General features: G+C 38.4%; 1 protein-coding gene across 4 annotated transcripts in view; it reads left to right on the forward strand.

The window, feature by feature from the left end:
• The first annotated feature begins 6,215 nt into the window (after nucleotides 1-6,215).
• CEP350 (centrosomal protein 350) overlaps nucleotides 6,216-19,772 on the forward strand; it is a 151,672-nt gene continuing 138,115 nt past the window's right edge. For all 4 annotated transcript variants that reach the window (XM_027612703.2, XM_027612706.2, XM_027612705.2 and 1 more), the window contains exon 1: nucleotides 6,216-6,582. The gene's annotated coding sequence lies outside the window, so the exon portion shown is untranslated. The remainder of the gene's footprint in view (nucleotides 6,583-19,772) is intronic.

Here is a 19,772-nt window from a genome sequence, read left to right on the forward strand (position 1 = left end):
TATATATGTGATATATTTATATTTTATATTTATATGTATATTTATGTCATATATGACATAATATATTAAATATATGATATATTTATTATGTTTAAAATATAAATATATGATATATTTATATGTTGTGACATATAAAATATCATACATAAAACCTATGCTTTATATATTTTTATAAATATATCATATATTTATATTTTATATATCTTTTACTCTTCCATTTTGGCTGTTCTTCCTCCTATTCTTTACATGTATTTTAAAATTCTCATTTATTTATTTATTTATTATTATTTTTAAAGATTTTATTTGACAGAGAGAGAGCACAAGCAGGGGGAGTGGGAGAGGGAGAAGCAGGCTCTCTGCTGAGCAGGGAGCTCAATGCAGGGCTCGGTCCCAGGACCCTGGGATCATGACCTGAGCCGAGGGCAGACGCTTAACCGACTGAGCCACCCAGGCGCCCCTGATTCTCATTTATCTTTATGTTTAAAATATAATATTTAATATTTTGGAAATATAAAAGCTAAGAAGGATAACAATACAAACATCCACACCTAGCTTGAGAAATAAAATATTACCACCAACACTGTTTAAGTTTCTTGTGTCCACATATTAATTCCCCTTCTGCTACCTCAGACGTAATTATATTTCTGAATTTACTCTTTTTTATTCTTTGGCATTTAAAAATATTTTGCTACATTTGTATGTATTCTTAAATAACATTTGCCGATACTGCACATGTTTTTAAGCTTTATGGAAGTGGTATCATACTGCTTATCTCCTTTCGTAATTTGCTTTTTAATTTTTACTTGTTTTATTTTTTTTAAAGATTTGTTTTGAACTTATTTATTTGAGAGAATGAGCAAGAGCGAGAAGGAGAGAGGCAGAAGCAGACTCCTGGCTGCAAAGGGAGCCCCACTCTGGGATCATGACCTGAGCCAAAGGCAGGCGCTCAACCGACTGAGGTACCCTGGCGCCCCTGTATTTCGCTTTTTAAAAACTATATTTGTGAGATTTATTCTTTAACTTATTTTCATTGCTATTTGGTGTTTCACTGTTTAATTTTCCTCTGCTTGCTTACTCATTCTCCTACTGATGGACATATTATTTTCTATTTTTTCTATTATAAACAATGCTTCCATAAAAATTCTTGTATTTGTCTCCTTGTGCACCTGGACTTTTTATGTGAGTTAGCTCTTTAATACAAATCTGAGATGGGATAAGGAGCTTGGGTCAGAATATAAATCAGTATACCGTCTCCGTCAAGAAAATCTTACCTCAAAAAAAGTGTCAGCTCACCTGAAATGTGCTTAGTGATGCATTTGATTTATACAATTGGACAAGCTCTTCATCTTATTGTGGTCCAGTGACAATGAGTTTGAGAATGTGGACCACTTCCAGTGAAATTGTTGGGTCATAGGTACATCTTCAACTTACTGCATATTTCCAAACTGTTTTCCCAAATTGTTATACCAATTTATACAGCTATCAGAAGTGCATAAAAATTCTCATTGCTTCATGTCATTGCCAACATGTGGTATTATCAGACCTTTTAATTTTTCCCAATCTGGTGGGAGAGAGGTGGTTTCTCATTATGGTTTTATTTTGTCTCTCCCTAATTGCTAGTGATTAGAACATCTTACCATTTAAAATTTTTCAAAATTATTTTTTATTGGGATATAATTGACAAACATTGTGTTAGTTTTAGGTGTACACAGCATAATGGTTTGATATATGTGTATATTTTGATCATACAGTATTTGTCTTTCTCTGTCTGATTTACTTAGCATAATGTCCTCAAGTTTTATCCGTGTTGCGGCAAATGGTTGCCATTTTTAAAAATTGGTTTTTAGGTTGTTTTTCTCTTAAGATTTTATTCTTTTTTTTAAAGATTTTATTTATTTATTTATTTATTATTATTTTTAATAATTTTTATTGTTATGTTAATCACCATACATTACATCATTAGTTTTTGATGTAGTGTTCCATGATTCATTGTTTGTGCATAACACCCAGTGCTCCATGCAGAACGTGCCCTCTTTAATACCCATCACCAGGCTAACCCATCCCCCACCCCCCTCCCCTCTAGAACCCTCAGTTTGTTTCTCAGAGTCCATCGTCTCTCATGGTTCCTCTCCCCCTCCGACTTACTCCCCTTCATTCTTCCCCTCCTGCTATCTTCTTCTTTTTTTTTTTCTTAACATATATTGCATTATTTGTTTCAGAACTACAGATCCGTGATTCATCAGTCTTATACAATTCACGGTGCCCACCATAGCACATACCCTCCCCAATGTCTATCACCCAGCCACCCAATCCCTCCCACCCCCCACCATTCCAGCAACCCTCAGTTTGTTTCCTGAGATTATTTATTTATTTATTTGAGAAAGAGAGAATGAGAGACAGAGAGCACAAGAAGGAAGACAGTCAGAGGGAGAAGCAGACTCCCTGCTGAGCAGGGAGCCTGATGCGGGACTCCATCCCGGGACTCCAGGATCATGACCTGAGCCGAAGGCAGTCGCTTTACCAACTGAGCCACCCAGGTGCCCTAAAGATTTTATTCTTTTTTTTTTTTTTAAGATTTTATTTGTTCATTTGAGAGAGAGAGAGCACATGAGGGTGGGAGGGTCAGAGGGAGTAGCAGACTCTCCGCCGAGCAGGGAACCCGATGAGGGACTCGATCCTGGGACTCCAGGACCACGACCCGAGCCGAAGGCAGTCGTTCAACCAACTGAGCCACCCAGGCGCCCTAAAGATTTTATTAAGTAATTTCTACCCCAACATGGGGCTTGAACTTCCAACCCTGAGATCAAGAGTCACATGCTCCACTGACTGAACCAGCCAGGCACCCCAGTTTTTTGTTTTGTTTTGTTTTGTTTTAATCACTGAACTTTTCTGAACTGTGCCTACTAATCTGCAATTATTTTCTGCATTTGCTAAGTTTTTTTTATTCACTGTTCCAAAGGTGGACCATATCATCTTACTGCTTTTTATTTATTATTATTGTTATTATTATTTTTTGATGGTGGTATTTTTATATTTATTTATTTTTATTTTATTTTAAACCCAGTATAGTTACCACACAGTGTAATATTAGTGTCAGGTGTACAATAGAGTGATTCAACAATTCTATACATTACTCAGTGCTCATCATGATAAATGTACTCTTAATTCCCTTCACCTATTTCACCCACTCCCCTCTGGTAACCATCTATTTATTTTCTCTAGCTGAAGGTCTGTTTTTTTGGTTTGTCTCTCTTTTTTTTTCTCTTTGTTCACTTGTTTTGTTTCTTAAATTCCACAAATGAGTGAAATCATATGGTATTTGTCTTTCTCTGACTTATTTCACTTAGCATTTAACTCTCTAGACCCATCTATGTTGTTGCAAATGGCAAGATTTCATTCTTTTTTATGGCTGAGTAATACTGCATTGTATGAACACCACATCTTCTTTCCATACACCTATCAGTGGACACTTGGGCCGCTTCCATATTTTGGCTACTGTATGTAATTCTGCAATAAACATAGGGGTGCATATGTCTTTTCAAATTAGTTTTTTTGTATTCTTTGAGTAAATACCCAGAAGTAGAATTACTAGATTATATGATAATTCTATTTTTCATTTTTTACTCTTTTCTACAGTGGCCGTACCAGTTTCCTTATGGCTTTTTAAATCTCCTCCTCCTTCTCTCTTTCTCCATTTTTGACCATTCCATTCCTGCCTGTGGGATGTTATTGATGCTCCTGTGACTGCCCCTCCTTCAGCTGGGCACTCCCAATGTCCCCTCATTTTCTGCCCCCAGCCAAATACACTTCTTTCTCTGGGTTCCATTCACCCTGGCAGGCCACTCTTCTAGGAGGATTCCTTCAATTTTAACTTTTCTTTTTTAAGGAAAATACCTAATCTTTATTTTAAAATACTTATTTTTAAATGGTTAATATTTTCACATGGTTCAAAATTCTTAAAGTATAAAAGAGTACATCTGATAAATCTCCCTCTTACTCCTGGTCATCAATTTCCTTCCACACAGACACCCAGCATTGGCAGTGGCTTCTGCATCTATGTAGAGATAGCTTATACATGTACAAGCAAATATTATATATCTCTCCACCTTTTCTTAACTCAAATAGTAGGGTACTATTTACATGGGTTCTGACTTCAGGTTCCGTTATCTCTGACTTCTCTTTTGGAGCAGGAACACTTAACTTGGTGGGTACCATTCTCTACTTGGCTGCTGAGGCTTCTGTATCATTTTCAGGCTGAATCTAGCCTCTGGTTCCTCTGGCTTCCAAATTCTGGTGCACATATCAAACTTTACATGGTATCTCCTCAAAGCCCTTCTCATTAGTTTGAGGTAAAGAAGCAGCTACCTCTGCACCCCTCTGCCTATTCTCTCCAAAACCTTCCTCTCAAATCGTGTGAATCTACAATCTCTCAAGCCTTTCATATCACTGACCAGGTTGAAGAGTCTTGAGAGAGCGGCCAATAATTGCATAACTGGTGTCAGATTACTTCTTTGCAAATTTGCTACTTGGACGCCTGTCTCATAATTTACTTGCTGCTATCAGTTTGTCTTACGCCCTCACTCAAAAATTACAATTTAGCATTCATTATAGTCAAATATGGTTAAATGCTGTAAGAGTTCATGTGTAGGGTATAAACAAGAGTTACGGCATGTCAAAAAGGAGAGAGGTGGCTGTGTTTGAGGTATTTGGGAGGCAAAGGAGAGGCAGGGATCAGCACAAGATATGAGAGGTGGAAATTGGGCATAGGCTGATATGAGGATAACATTGCTCTCCACACAGGAGACATGTGGAACTTTTGGTGTTTTCTCTGTTACCCAGGAGGCAGCGTGGGGGTAGAGAAGTATAAATAGGCTTTAGAGTAAAGGAGACCTCCAATCCTATATTTGCCTTTTACTGATGGTATAATATTGGTCAAATTGCTTAGCTTTTCACAACCCAATTCCTCTTCTAAAAAAAGTTTTATAATACTTAATAAGGTGGTTGTATAAATTCAGCGAAATAACATATGAAAAGCATCTATCCCACTGCTTTACATAGAATGGATGGGGAAAACAACTAAATAACTCTTTCCTTATGTTGTTTTTCTTGCTACCGCTGGCACACCACTGGGATACCCACATTTCCTGTTCTTCCCTCCAGCACAGCTTCCTAGAGACACAGTACACATTTTACATATGTGCAGGGTTTTTGTACATCCACTTACGTCCTATTCAGGCACAGCTAGAGGCCCTACAAACAGGGAGCAGTTACTGTCTCCTGCTTCTACTGATGAGATCTATTCAACAAGCAGTTATCGAGCACCTATAATGTCCTAGTTACTGACCTAGGCCCTATTGGGGTACAGAGAGACAAAAGGGTCTTCAAAATCCTTAAAGATGAGAAACAGTCTCTGGATAAACAGCTATCGGAGTTCAGAAGGGGGAGGAAAGTTATGGGCAGGGAGCTTGTGTGAAGTGAGCACCTAGCGGAAGGTGGCATTATTTGCAGAAGACAGGTCATTTAAGCTAAGTCCTGACACATGACAGAATTCACCATGCGGAGACTGGGGAAAGATAAAGATATTAGAAGATATGTTGATCGCAGAGAGTTTCTCAAAGCACCGTTCTGTCGATGCCTATACCTAACGGAAGGAAACTCCGTTTTACTTGATCTGGAATCTGTAACCATTAGACTGCTTGCTGAACACAATTGTAACTCTCGCGAATAAAACCGCCACAGTGACAGCAGTGGGTAACTGCAGCAGCCACAGAACTGCAATTACTCTGAAACTGACTGGGGTAAAGATTTACTTGGACAATTGCTGAAACATCGTAAACTCTGAGAAGCTGCAATTTCGACTTCTGAGTTCACCCTGGTCAAACCCCCACTTTTTTTTTTTTTTTTTTTTGGCCGGGGACGAAATGCGCAGCAAGAAGGCCCAATTAGCGTCCGAAAAAGGAGGGCAGGGGGAAGGGGGGAGGTCTCCGCTGCGGATCTACTCTGGCTCCTCCCGAGTCCTGCAAGGCAAGAACCCGCCACACTAAATATGGCGTTTTCGAGTGTCCTTTCTTCGTTTTATTTCGCTCTCACCTTTTAGCCACACTCAACATGGCCCTAACCGAAGGTTTTATTCCTGTGGAACCGTCTCGGGACAGTTCTCGCGAGGCTTGCCTGGGCCCCCGACTGCTCCCGCCCTGCCTCGCGCGGCCGCCACTGCCACTGCCGCCGGCGCCGCTCCTCCTCCGTGTCAGTTGTTGGGCTGTAATGGCGACTGGGCCGCCGCTGCCGAAGTGACTCCCGGGCGGGGGAGCGGGGCCGGACCTGCGCCAGAGGGAACTGCAGAGAGCCGCAGCTCGGGGGGAGGCTTGCTGTGGGGGAGGGGAGGCAGCCTTTCCGCCTCTCCTTCCTTCTCTGCAGCCCGGCGGATCCCGGGAGCCGGTGCGAAGCGGGCACCCGGTGCGTCCCCGGAGCGGGGAGGCCAGGCCCGGCAGCCCTGGGGCCGGTCGGTGCGGCATCACTGCACCCTCCGCCAGGCCCCGCGGGATGCACCGTGGGAGCCGAGGGCGGAGGCGACACTCTCAGGTGAGCCGCGGGAGGATGTGGCTGGGACCGCGGACGCTCGCTTAGCCTCTGCTGCCTCTGTCCGCGGTCCCGGGTCCCCGGTGGCGGCGAGAGAGGCGGGGCGGGGCGCCGGGAGCCCTTGGCCCTGCCTGGCGTCCCCCTCGGGGAACCTCCCTGGGTTCTGAGCCTTTGCGGGGAGGGCCATCCTGAGACCTGGATTTCAGGTCCCACCGGTGCCTGCCGAAGACGGATTTCCTTCCTTACCTACCTGCTGGTGCTCCCCCCCCCCACCCCCGGTTCCCCGCCCCTCCTCTCGTCTGCGAAAGATGTAAGATACATTTCGCCTTTGGTCTCCGGAGAAGTGCTCCTTCTTCACTTGCAGATCAGGCATATTTTAGGAAATTCCGGGCAACTGACTCCAGTGGCAAGGATGACTGGTTTCTGTTCCTTTTTGGTGAGGATAAACATTCTCAAGTACAGGGAAAACTTTGATCTTCTGCCCCAGTCTAGCAGCTGCTAAATGTAGTCTACCGATCTATTCACAAATAATTTAGTGGGGGATTTAAAAAGCTTTACGCTTTGAAAGTTGTCAGTATTTTTCCCCGCCTTCTTTTTTAAATGTAGCCCAACATGGTAAATAATATTGAACTAATGTCACAAATAGGGTTTGGAATTTCGCTGGGTTTTTAGTTTTCAGATAGGAAGTTGCACATAGATAAGATTTTAATGTGGTTTTAGTGTAGTAGCAAATCTTTCATAAAGGAAAAGGTCCTTCATATAGGACAGGTTGTCAGGAGTAGTAATCGGTATCCATGCACTCCACCTGATTGTTTGGATTTTTTTGTTTTGTTGGGTGATCCTTGTTTTGAATTTGGAAAAGTCGTTAATGGTTATGTTGTCATGTTAGCGATGCCTGCTCCTGTCTTGTGTTTAAAGGTTTTAAAGAAAAGGCTATCTTAGGCCAACCTAGCAACAGCTTGAAAAGGTTTGCAAAAGCAATGTTAAAATACTGAAAGCTGCTCTCCACTCTAGTGGAGAGTTTAGTTTAAAATACTGTTTTTAAACAAGGCAGTGTGCTGCTAATAACATGAGATTGTGACTTTGGGGGATTGGTTGTTAGACCCATGGTAGAAGTTGCTTCAAACCCATGGGTGTGTAAAATGAATTAGTTTTGGTGTGCAAAATTGACGAACTCCACTCAGTGCAATAAAATCTGAAGCATTGAAGCGTGATTGCATTGAATTTAAGACGCTTTGATCAGAAAATAAACACAAGCTAAAATACATTGGGTAAGTACATGTGTCTCATTTTTTCCTAATAACAGGACCTGTGTTTGTAATGATGGTAAGGTCTAATAACTAAACAATTTCATACATACTTTCATACATCTGTGAGATAATTTCTCTGATTTTTTGAGATAGATTATTATGTAAGAGTGTTACTTAAACAACCAACCTGTGGGGGTAATCAATTTATGAATTCTGAAGTTGTGAATTTTTTCCTAATGCTTTTGATTGCCAGTCTTTTGCCCATTTTATAACACTTCTGTCATATCATGGACAGAAGAAAGGAGATGGAGTCCCTGTCTAACCATTTTTATTTGTTAAGTTGCTGTGTTACAGTGGCAGCAAAAAAGGAGCAGCTGTTTAAAATAATTGACATCATTTTTTGGTGTATCACCACATACGTTATTTTATTTAGTCTTTATGGCAGTGCGAGGTAGGTTTGGCAAATATTTTTGTTTTGCAGTTGTGGAAATTGACACATAAGGAAGTTCATTTATTTATATGAATGATGCTCTTATTTCTGCAGATCTAGAATTATTTATTTTTATTGAGGTATAATTGACGGATTAGTTTCAGGTGTACAACGTAATGGTCTGTATATGTATTGTGAAATGATCACAAGTCTAATTAACATTGTAGAATTAGTTTTATTTTTAAATTGAATATTAATATAGATACTTCTGGACCTTGGTTTTTTTAAAATCTAAAAAAATTCCATTTTTGTTTCTTTTGACATGGCACTAACTCCTTTATGCTGATTGTCGTTCTTTAAAAACAGTACTTTCAATAACTTGTTAATTATGAGCAAATCATGAATTATTACAATGGATGGCTTTATGGCTGTATGTACTTTTTGCTTGAACAGTGTTCTTAAGAAATTGTAGTTGTCCTCTCTCATTTTGTTTGGATACTCATAGTTCTGTCAAGTTTGGTAATTCAAATCATTTATACTCTTGGTTATGAAAAACCAATATTTGGGCCACATGGTAGCATAACTGAAAAGTAGTAACATCTTGGTGATATTGTAGAACTGGTGATTTAAAAAGTTAACTTGCCATCTACCCTTGTGATTGCTCTTTTTGCAGCGTGGGACATGTTCTGAAATAATTTTCTTTATTGACATTTTCTTCCTGTGTCAAACCATTTCTAGTGTCGCAAATAGTCCAAAAAACACAACCAAAAGATTGAATAGTTTTTTTCTGCCCTAATAGCTTTTTGTTTATTATTATCACAGGTATAACTTTACATATACTAGTGATTATTTTGGTTGGTAATTTGCCTTTCTTATTTAGTCTGTAAGTTCCATGATGGCAGAGATCTTCTGTTAACTATTGTGTGCCCAGTGGCTAGCATATAGTAAACTAATCAATAAATATTAGTTGAATAAATTGACTAAAGAGTGGTCTTGGCATAATATTTAGAAAACAAAACAAAACACTGGTTCATGTTCCTAGGCACACATCAACTCTTATTAAGAATATACTCTAGAGATATGTTCAAGTTTGCTAGGTAGCAGGGAATGACAGCTGGGATTAAAAAGCCACTGAGAATAAGCCACAGGTGGATCCTGAAAACTTTATTGGATATTTTAATGATTTGTGTGGATGTTCTGGCAATAGTTATTATAATTTAAAGAAAATAGAAGGTTTAAGACTCTAACCTAATTAGTACTATAATTATAGGTTCTTAATAACTTTAAGTCACTTCTTAATTACAGCATTGGGAGTTTTAAATCTTAAAGGCCAGCTAGTCCAATTCCCACATTTTACACATAAGTGAACAGTATCATATAGGGGAAATATCTCACCTTAAGTGGTTTCATAGCTGGATGAAGAATTCACTATACAGCTGCTAAGTCTTGTTTAATGTCAGATAATTATCAAATCAGACCATGATTGTGACCAACTGGGCAATGTACTCATTCTGCATTAGAGTGAAAACTCAAAATAGACCTCTCCATGAATCAAAAATATTTTTTAACTTAAAAATGAACCTCAACCCTCCCCTCTGTCATTGGGACTATAAATTGGTACAACTAGGACAATATTCTGGAAGGAAATTTGGTGTTACTTATCAAAATTAAAAGTGCACATATTTGATAGAGTCATTTCATTTTTAGGAGTTTATTTTACAGAAATTTTAACACAAAGCACAAGAGCAAATCTGTAAGGATGTTCATTTGAACGTTATTATAAGTAAATGCCAGTAGTATTTATAAATAAAAAATATTCTAAATGTCCCAATGGTAGGGGAATAGTTGAAATTATAGTATATTTATGGTGTGAAGTACTATGCATTTGTTAACAGGTTGAGGGATAGCTCTCTTTACTTCATGAGAAGCAGCTGAGTGTATCACTGAGTGCAGGGACCATGCAACTAACTTTCTGGGTTCAAATCCCAACTATATCATTTATTAGATGCGGCCATTAGCAAATTACTTAAACTCATCTATAAAGTGGATATAATTATAGTTCTCACCTGACAGGGCTGTTGTGAGAGTTAAATGAGTTGCTATTTAAGCCATAAGTAAGCATAGTAAGCACCAATAAATGTTTAAGTGTTTGCAATTGCTGTTATGTACTGAGATGGAAGAATGTTCATGATATAATACTGTGTGAGAAAAATAGTTGCATAACACTGTGGGATATGATTCGGTTTTGAAAAAACAAATACATGGGCAAAGAAATTCAGTTTGATTTTATTATGATTTTGTATGTGCATAGGAAAGAGTCTGTAAGGATAGATATTAAACTATTAGCTGTGTTATCCCTGGGGGAGTGGATGACTTTCCTTTTTTTTTACTTTAGACACTTTTGTTTATTATAAGTCCCACTTTTATAATTTTTGAAACATTTTTTTCTAAAAAAGAAAACATAAAGTTTCTTCTATTAAACAGTCATATAACTATAATTTTGAATGTAGTTTTTCAGAGATCTGTAAATTTCATCAACATGATATCACAATGATATTTTCTTTTAAAACTTGTTGAGGGAAAGCTAAACTTGTAAGTGTACTTCTTTTCTTTTTTTTATTATGTTAATCACCATACATTACATCATTAGTTTTTGATGTAGTGTTCCATGATTCATTATTTGCGTATAACACCCAGTGCTCCATGCAGAACGTGCCCTCTTTAATACCCATCACCAGGCTAACCCATCCCCCCACCCCCCTCCCCTCTAGAACCCTCAGTTTGTTTTTCAGAGTCCATCATCTCTCCTGGTTAGTCTCCCCCTCCGATTTCCCTCCCTTCATTCTTCCCCTCCTGATTTCTTCTTCTTCTTTTTTTTAACATATAATGTATTATTTGTTTTAGAGAAGTGTACTTATTTTATACTAGCTTTGTGACCCTAAGTGTCATTTCTTAATTTACAAAATAAGTACATAGGCTAGATCAGTGTTTCTTAAACCCAGTATTCCCAGATTGTGCCATGAGGTGCCTTGGAGCACTGTAGTGAACTCACACAGGTACTGTGGAATATTTAAAAATTTTCGAGGGAAACAGTAATATTTGACAGCTGTGGGCTATCTCTGTGATACTTGATGTCTGTGGGACACTTCAACTATTAGTTCGAGGTAGTGTCTGTGAGATTGTGCTACATTCCTTTGGATGACAGGATGTCTTCAAAAAGCTGGGTTTGGGGGGGCTGCTGTAATAAAAAGCAAGTACTGTGCAAAAATCAGTGTGAATGGTAAATGAAAGTGGCAGTGTCCAAAGTGATTTTAAGGTTTGAGAAGTTGTGTAATGTATAGCTGGTGCATACATCCCATTAATAAGTAATTGTGGTTGTATAGTAATAAAACATTTCTTTCAATTTATATGTATTTTTCAAACTGCTACTAAGTTGTTAGGACACAATTACTTACTAGATTGTATGGATCTAATGAATGGAACTGGTAGGTATTTTTTGGTGCCTGGGGGCACCATGGGAAAATTACTGAGACACTGAGAGTTCTGTGAACTGAAAAGGCTTGGGAACCTCTCCAACTCTTTTGACTAGGACACTCACAGTAAGAAATATATTTTTTCACAGGGATATAATATACATATATATGTATATATCTATATATAAATGAATTTTATATTTTAGGGCAAAAAATAATCCTGATATGTGAACCATGGGACATTTTTATAGACATATATTCCTTGAAATTAATTTGGAAGAGTAAGCATTCAGGATAACTAGATGGTGGGTAAGCAAAGTATAGGCTCATATTTCTAGGACTCTCCCCCCCTCCATTGTTCCTGGTCTTGTTCATTGTCGTTACTTTTCCTTAAGTAAAAGAAGAGGGGCACCTGTAGTCAAGTATAGCTCATCTGTCAGTGGGGAATATTATGTTTGTGACCCTCACCCTGCCTGCCACTTACGTTGCAAAGGCCAAACTGGTACCAAATGTTACATAGTTTTCTTCTGGATTTCCTAGATTACAGTAGATCAGCCTTATATTTGTAAAAGTAGTTGTTGGGGTTTTTGTATTTTAAATGTAGAGAGAGGTGAGGCTAAATTCTCAGGTCATTTGTATTTGTGTATTATACTATATTATGTGAGTATTGGTTATTCTGAATTTACGTGGAACAGTGTAATAGGTCTGAGCTAGAGCTGGAATGTTTTCTCTTTTTTCCTAGCCGGTCCCTACTAAATTTGTCCATTTTATATTTAGACGAGATAGTATGACTATTGCAGGGTTGTCTTTTCTCATTCTTTCAGGCAGCCATGGTTTTACATAGGATCTGATAGAGATGAGAGAACTGAAATGTAGCAGAGGTGTGGAAAACATTGTCTGTGGTAGCCAAACCAAAGTAATTTCTTTCATCTCTATCCCCAGGGCCAGGCACATAATAGGAGCCCAATAAATAATTGAGCCAAGGTGCACCTGGGTGGCTCAGTCGTTAAGCCTCTGCCTTTGGCTCAGGTCATGATCCCAGGATCCTGGGGTTGAGCCCCGAATAGGGCTCCCTGCTTGGCGGGGAGCCTGTTTTTCCCTCTCCCACTCCCCCTGCTTGTGTTCTTTCTCTCACTGTGTCTCTCTCTGTCAAATAAATAAAATCTTAAAAAAAAATAATTGAGCCAAATCTATATGACTGAATGAGAGCCCTGTCAATAAATGTAAAGGGAAAATTTGCTGCTAGAAGATACTTGAGAATTGGGTATTCATAAAATGTCATCTTGTATCTTATTTGTGTATATACCATAAGTATAGATCAGCATTTCTCAAACTTTCTGGTGTCCAGACCACTTCATACGCTTGAGTTATTAAAAACTTAGAGCTTTTGTTTGCATGGGTTCTATCTATTGATATTTACTATGTTAGAAGTTTTAAAAGTATATATTAGTTTTTTTCAAATTTTAATTCCAGTATAATTACCATACAGTGTTATATTAGTATCAAGTGTATGATATAGTGATACAGCAATTCTATACATTACTCAGTGCTCATCATGATGAGTGTACTCTTAATCCCCTTTACCTATTTCACCCATCCATTTGTTCTCCATAGTTAAGAGTCTGTTTTTTGGTTTGTCTCTTTTTTTCTTTGTTCATTTGTTTCTTAAATTCCACACAATGAGTGAAATCATATGGTATTTGTCTTTCTCTGACTTGTTTCACTTAGCATTCATTATACACTCTAGATACATCCATGTTGTTGCAAATAGCAAGATTTCATTTTTTTCATGGCTGACTAATAGTCCATCACACACACACACATACACAGACATCTTTATCCATTCATCTATCAGTGGACACTTGGTCTGCTTCCATATTTTCGTGATTGTAAATAATGCTGCTGTAAACATAGGGGTGCATATATCTTTTCAGATTAGTGTTTTTGTATTCTTTGGGTAAATACCCAGCAGTGGAATTACTGGATGGATCATATGGTAGCTCTATTTTTTTTTTAAGATTTATTTATTTATTTGACAGAGCACAAGTAGGTAGAGCAGTAAGTAGATAGGAGAGGGAGAAGCAGGCTCCCCGCTGAGCAGAGAGCCCGATGCGGGGCTCCGTCCCAGGACCCTGGGATCATGACCTGAGCCGAAGTCAGAGGCTTAACTGACTCCGCCACCCAGGCGCCACGTAGCTCTATTTTTAATTTTTGGAGGACCCTCCATACTGTTTTCCATAGTGGCTACACCAGTTTGCATTACCACCAACAGTAAAATGAGGGTTCTTTTTTCTCCACATCCATGCCAATACTTGTTTCTTGTGTTTTTGATTTTCACCATTCTGACAAGTGTGAGGTGATCTCTCGTTAGTTTGATTTGCATTTTCCTGATGGTGAGTGATGTTGAGCATCTTTTCATGTGTCTGTTGGCCATCTGTGTGTCTTCTTTGTACAAATGTCTGGTTCATATCTTCTGCCCATTTTTAATTTCAATTTTATTTATTTATTTTTTTAGAGAGGGAGGAAGGAGAGGGGAGGGGTAGAGGGAGAGGGAGAAAGAGAATCTTAAGCAAGCTCCACACGCAGCATGAGCCCGACGTGGGGCTCGATCTCACAACCCTGGGATCATGACCCGAGCTGAAATCAAGAGTTGAACACTCAGTGGACTGAGTCACCCAGAAGTCCCCTCTTTTGCCCAATTTTTAAAATTTGTATTTTATTTTTTTTTTAAAGATTTTATTTATTAGTCAGAGAAAGTGACAGAGAGCATGAGTAGGGAGGAAAGGGAGAAGCAGGCTCCCTGCTCATCTAGGACCCTGGGATCATGACCTGAGCTGAAGGCAGATGCTTAGCTGACTGAGCCACCCAGGTGCCCCTCCTCTTCTGCCCATTTTTTAATTATTTGTTTGTGTGTGTGTTGTTGTATAAGTTCTTTCTATATTTTGGATACTAACCCTTTTTTTGGATATGTCGCTTGCATCTATCTTCTCCCATTCAGTTAAGTTGTCTTTTAGTTTTGATGGTTGTTTCCTTAGCTGTGCGGAAGCTTTTTATTTTGGTGTAGTCCCAATATTTTGCTTTTGTTTCTCTTGCCTCAGAAGACCTAGTAAAATGTTGCTACAGCCGATTACTGCTTGTGCTCTCTTCTAGGATTTTTATGGTTTCAGATCTCATGTTTCGGTCCTTAATCTATTCTGAGTTTTTATTTTTGTGTATGGTGTAAGAGAGTCCAGTTTTATTCTTTTGCATGTAGCTGTCTAGTTTCCCCAACATCATTTTTTGAAGAGACTGTCTTTTTCCCATTGTCTGTTATTGTTGAAGATTAATTGACCATTTGTGGGCTTATTTCAGGGTTTTCTATTCTGTTCTTTTGATTTATGTGTCTGTTTTGTGCCAGTACCATACTGTTTTGATTACTGTAGGTTTTACAGTATAGCTTGAAATCTGGGATTGTGATACCTCTAGTTTAGTTATTCTTTTTCAAGATTGCTTTGGCTATTTGGGGTTTTTTGTGGTTCCATACAAATTTTAGGATTATTTGTTCTAGTTCTGTGAAAATGCTTTTGGTATTTTGATAGAGATTGCATTAAATCTGTAGATTGCTTTGGGTGGTTATGGACATTCTACTTTATTGAGGGCTTTTATCATGAATGGATGTTGTACTTTGTCAAATGCTTTTTCTGCATCTCTTGAAGTAATCATATGGTTTTTATCCTTTCTCTTGTTGATGTGATGTATCACATTGATTGATTTGTGAATATTGAACCACCCTTGCATCCCAGGAATAAATCCTGCTTGGTTGTGGTGAATGATTTTTTTTAATGTATTGTTGGATTCAGTTTGCCAGTATTTTGTTGAGGATTTGCATCTGTGTTCATCAGAGATTTTGACCTGTAGTTCTCTCTCTCTCTATCTCTCTTTTTTTTTTTGTAGTGTCTTTATCTGGTTTTGGTATCAAGGTAATGGTAACCTCATAGAATGAATTTGGAAGCTTTCCTTCCTCTTCTATTTTTTGGAATAGTTTGAAAAGAATAGGTATTAACTCTTCTTTAAATGTTTAGTAGAATTCACCTGTGAAGCCATGTGATCCTGGACTTTGTTTTTTGGGAGTTTTATTTATTACTGATTTAATTTCATTGCTGATAATGGATCTACTCAAATTTTTTGTTTCTTCCTGATTCATTTTTGGGAAGTTATATAGTTCTAGGAATTTATTTCTTCTAGGTTACCCTATTTGTTGGTGTATAATTTTTCATAATACTCTCTTATAATCCTTTATAGTTCTAGGGTTGGTTGGTATTTCTCCTCTTTCATTTGTGATTTTGAGTCCTCTCTCTTTTTTCTTTTTCTTTTTTTAATGGGTCTGGCTAAAGGTTTATTAGTTTTGTTGATCTTTTCAAAGAACCAGAGCTCCTGGCTTTATTGATCATTCTATTGCTTTTTTTTTAGCTTCTATTTCATTTATTTCTGCTCTGTCCTTTTCTCTTTCCTTCATTCTATTGATTTTGGGTTTTTTTTTTTTTTTTTTTTTTTCTATCTCTTTTAGGTGTCAGGTGAGGTTGTTTATTTGGAATTTTTCTGCTTCTTGCAGTAGGCCTGTGTTGCTGTAAACTTCCTTCTTAGAACACCTTTTGCTGCATCCCAAAGATTTTGGACGGTTGTGTTTTCATTTCCATTTGTCTCTGTGTATTTTTTGCTTTCCTCTTTGATTTGGTTGATCCATTTATTTTTTAGTAGCATGTTATTTAATCTCCATGTATTTGTGTTTTTTTCCATATTTTTTCCTGTGGTTGATTTCTAGTTTCCTAGCATTGTGGTTGGAAAAGATGCATGATATGGAAGTTTTAAATATACTTATTAATTTATTTAAAATAACAAATCCATATTAAAATTAACAGATAACATTTTTAAAATGAAAAGTGACTATTTTTCCAAAACAAAAACATTTAGTGAAAGGAGTGACATTCTTGGACATTTTTCAATTTTTTTTTTTAATGTTTAGCTTAATAGAAGACATCTGGATTCTCCTATCTCCTTCTGCATTCAGTCTGTTGTGATATCATATATTATGTAGCCTTTGGGAGCCTGTACTGTACATACTCAGAATGAAAGTGAAAAAGAGGAATAATGTCTTAATGTTATTATGGAAATAGTTTTGATTTCAAAGACTCTGCCTGAAAGGTGGACCCTCAGAGATCCCTGGACCATGGTTGAAACTGGTGATATAGATTATAAATTTAGAGTAGAATAGGAATTAGAGGTCATGTAATTATAATCACATCTTGTGGATATTTCTGGCTTGTACATCTGGACTGAGAATACCTTAAGCTTGGTTTTTGGGAATAATCATAAGTTGGCATTTGGAGATGTTGAGTAAGATGTGCCTTTGAGGTTTCTGAATAAGAGGTATGATATGTGGGTTAGCATATCAGAGATAAGATCTGGGCCAGAGTTTGGCAGTCATTGGCATATACATGGTATTTGAAGCCTTGGGCATGGTGATGTCACCCAGAGTATAGTGTTAGAAAAGAGCCCATGGTCAAACCTGCTTGAATCTCTAGATTTAAGAGAAAATGACTAGCTAGCAGAGGAGACTCAGAAAGAGAACTAGAAAGAAGATGGAAAACCAGAGTGTAGTGTATGGAAACCAAGGAAATGAGTGTTTCAAGAGATTAGTTAACTGTGATGAATGCTGCCAAGAGGCCAAGCAAGATGAGGACTTTTTATTTGAAAATGCCTAGGGGTGCCCGGGTGGCTCAGTCAGTTAAGCATCTGCCTCTTGATCTCAGCTCAGATCTTTATCTCATGGTCATGAGTTCAAGCCCTGTGTTGGGGGGGGGGGGAGAAAATGCCCATTAGATTGATTTATTTATTTTTAAAGATTTTATTTATTTGACAGAGAGACACACAGCAAGAGGGAACATAAGCAGGGGGAGTGGAAGAGCGAGAAGCAGGCTTCCCATTGAGAGGGGAGCCTGATGCGGGGCTCGATCCCAGGACCCCGGGATCATGACCTGAGCCGAAGGCAGATGCTTAACGACTGAGCCACCCAGGCACCCCTGCCCATTAGATTTAGAGATGAAGAGATCTTTGGTGATTTTAGTGAGAGCTGTTGTGGAGAAATGGGGATGCCAACCACATTGGAATCGCTTGAAGAGTGAGTGAAAAGTATCTCTAAATGGAGACTGAGTGTATTCAGTCAACTTTTTTGAGAAGTTTATAAAGGAAAAAGAGCAGCAGTGGAGGAGGGTGCTGGGTTGTGGTGCTGGTGTTGTTTTAAGTAAGAAGATTAAGTGTAAATGCTGACTGGAGAATCTTGGTGAGAGGAGGCGGCTAGACATACACATGAGGGAAAATGTAATTGATGGTTGAAGTTTCTTGAAAGAACTTGGAGATGGGGAGATCTTGAAACAGATGAAGTATTCATATGGCTCCTTTCCTCTAAAAGTTACTTTTTGTGTTGTTTTCCCATCCTCTCTCTTTATGAACTCTTTAGCCTGCATGATAAGTGGGGAAGTTAAATGGTAACTGTAATTCTTTTAAATTTCTTGATTATTGTTAGTTTTCTCTGAGCCTTTGTGCTTCCCTTATGAGGTGAGTATTTGGGTGATACTTTGAAGTGTGGACTTCTTGTTTGCTCAAGTAAATAGGTTTTTTTTAAAGTTGCATACTTGTTTGATATAAGGTGCTTCAGCTTTTTATATGTTTAATCTTAACCAGATTCTTTTATATCGTTTTTATAGCTTTAGTGAAATTCTATTTGTTTTCTTTATTTTTTTTTTAAAGATTTTACTTATTTGACAGAGAGAGAGAGAGAGAGAGCACAAGTAGGCAGAGAGGCAGGCAGAGGGAGAGGGAGAAGCAGGCTCTCCACTGAGCAGGGACCCCGATGTGGGGCTTGATCCCAGGACTCTGGGATCATGACCCGAGCTGAAGGCAGCCACTTAACCGACTGAGCCACCCAGGCGCCCCTATTTCTGTTTTCTGTTGGCAAGTTACAGTGTTCCTTAGCGAACTTTTGGAAGTTGATTATTGTTTTGAGCTTTTCATATTTTACGTGATTTAAGTAGAACCATGTCAAGTAGTTTCTTTTTTAGTCCTCCTGGTATTTGACTTTAGTCTGAACAAAGGAGCATTGTTCATGTATGCTTCTGACTTTTGCATGAAACAACTTGTTTCTCTGCAAGATGCCAGTTAAACTCACTCACTGTAAAATGGACACGAGAATGAAACTCTTGAGTCACTTAACTGAGTAATAAAAGTATTCTTAAGTTTGGGGTGTCTGGGTGGCTCAGTTAAGTGTCCGACTCTTGATTTCAACTCAGGTCATGATTTCAGGGTTGTGAGATCAAGCCCTGTGTTGGAATCTGCGCTGGGCATGAGCCTGCTTGGTATTCTCTCTCTCCCTCTCCTGCTACTCCACCCTCTCTCTAATTAAAAAAAAAAAAAGTATTCTTAAGTTTTCTGAAATTTAAGAAGCTTTGCAGTATAGTAAGGAGACAAAATGCAATAGACTGATAGAGATTCTGTGTTATTGGTTTCTCAAAACTGGGGTCATAAGAGAGGAGTGGCCAATAATTGATCCTTTAAAAACAAATCATGTTGGAAACCCTACATGATCTTGTTCCTTTCCTTCTCCAGCTTCATCTCTTGACATTTTTCCTTTCCAACACATGGGACTTTTTGGTTTCTTAAACTGTGTCGTGTCTTTTTTGTCTCAGGGCCATTCCAAATATTGTTCCTACTGCCTGGAAAGCTCTTTCTTGCCCACCTGTATTCATCCTTTAGGTCTTAGATTTAATGAGACTTTCCTTTCCACTCCTCAGATTAGATGAATTTCCTTCTGTTACATGCTTCTATGGCATTTTCCTGTTTTTTCCCCTTAGTTATTTTCATCCCATTTGTAATATTTGTTGAATATCAACCTTCTGAGTAAACCTGTAGATTTCTTTAGTGTGGGGGCCATGTTTCTTTTCACTGCTGTATCCCCAGTACTTAGTACTTTTCATTCCCACTACATGCATGGCACTCAGCAGATAT

This window comes from Zalophus californianus, chromosome 10 (assembly GCF_009762305.2).
Source record: "Zalophus californianus isolate mZalCal1 chromosome 10, mZalCal1.pri.v2, whole genome shotgun sequence".
NCBI lineage: Eukaryota > Metazoa > Chordata > Mammalia > Carnivora > Otariidae > Zalophus > Zalophus californianus.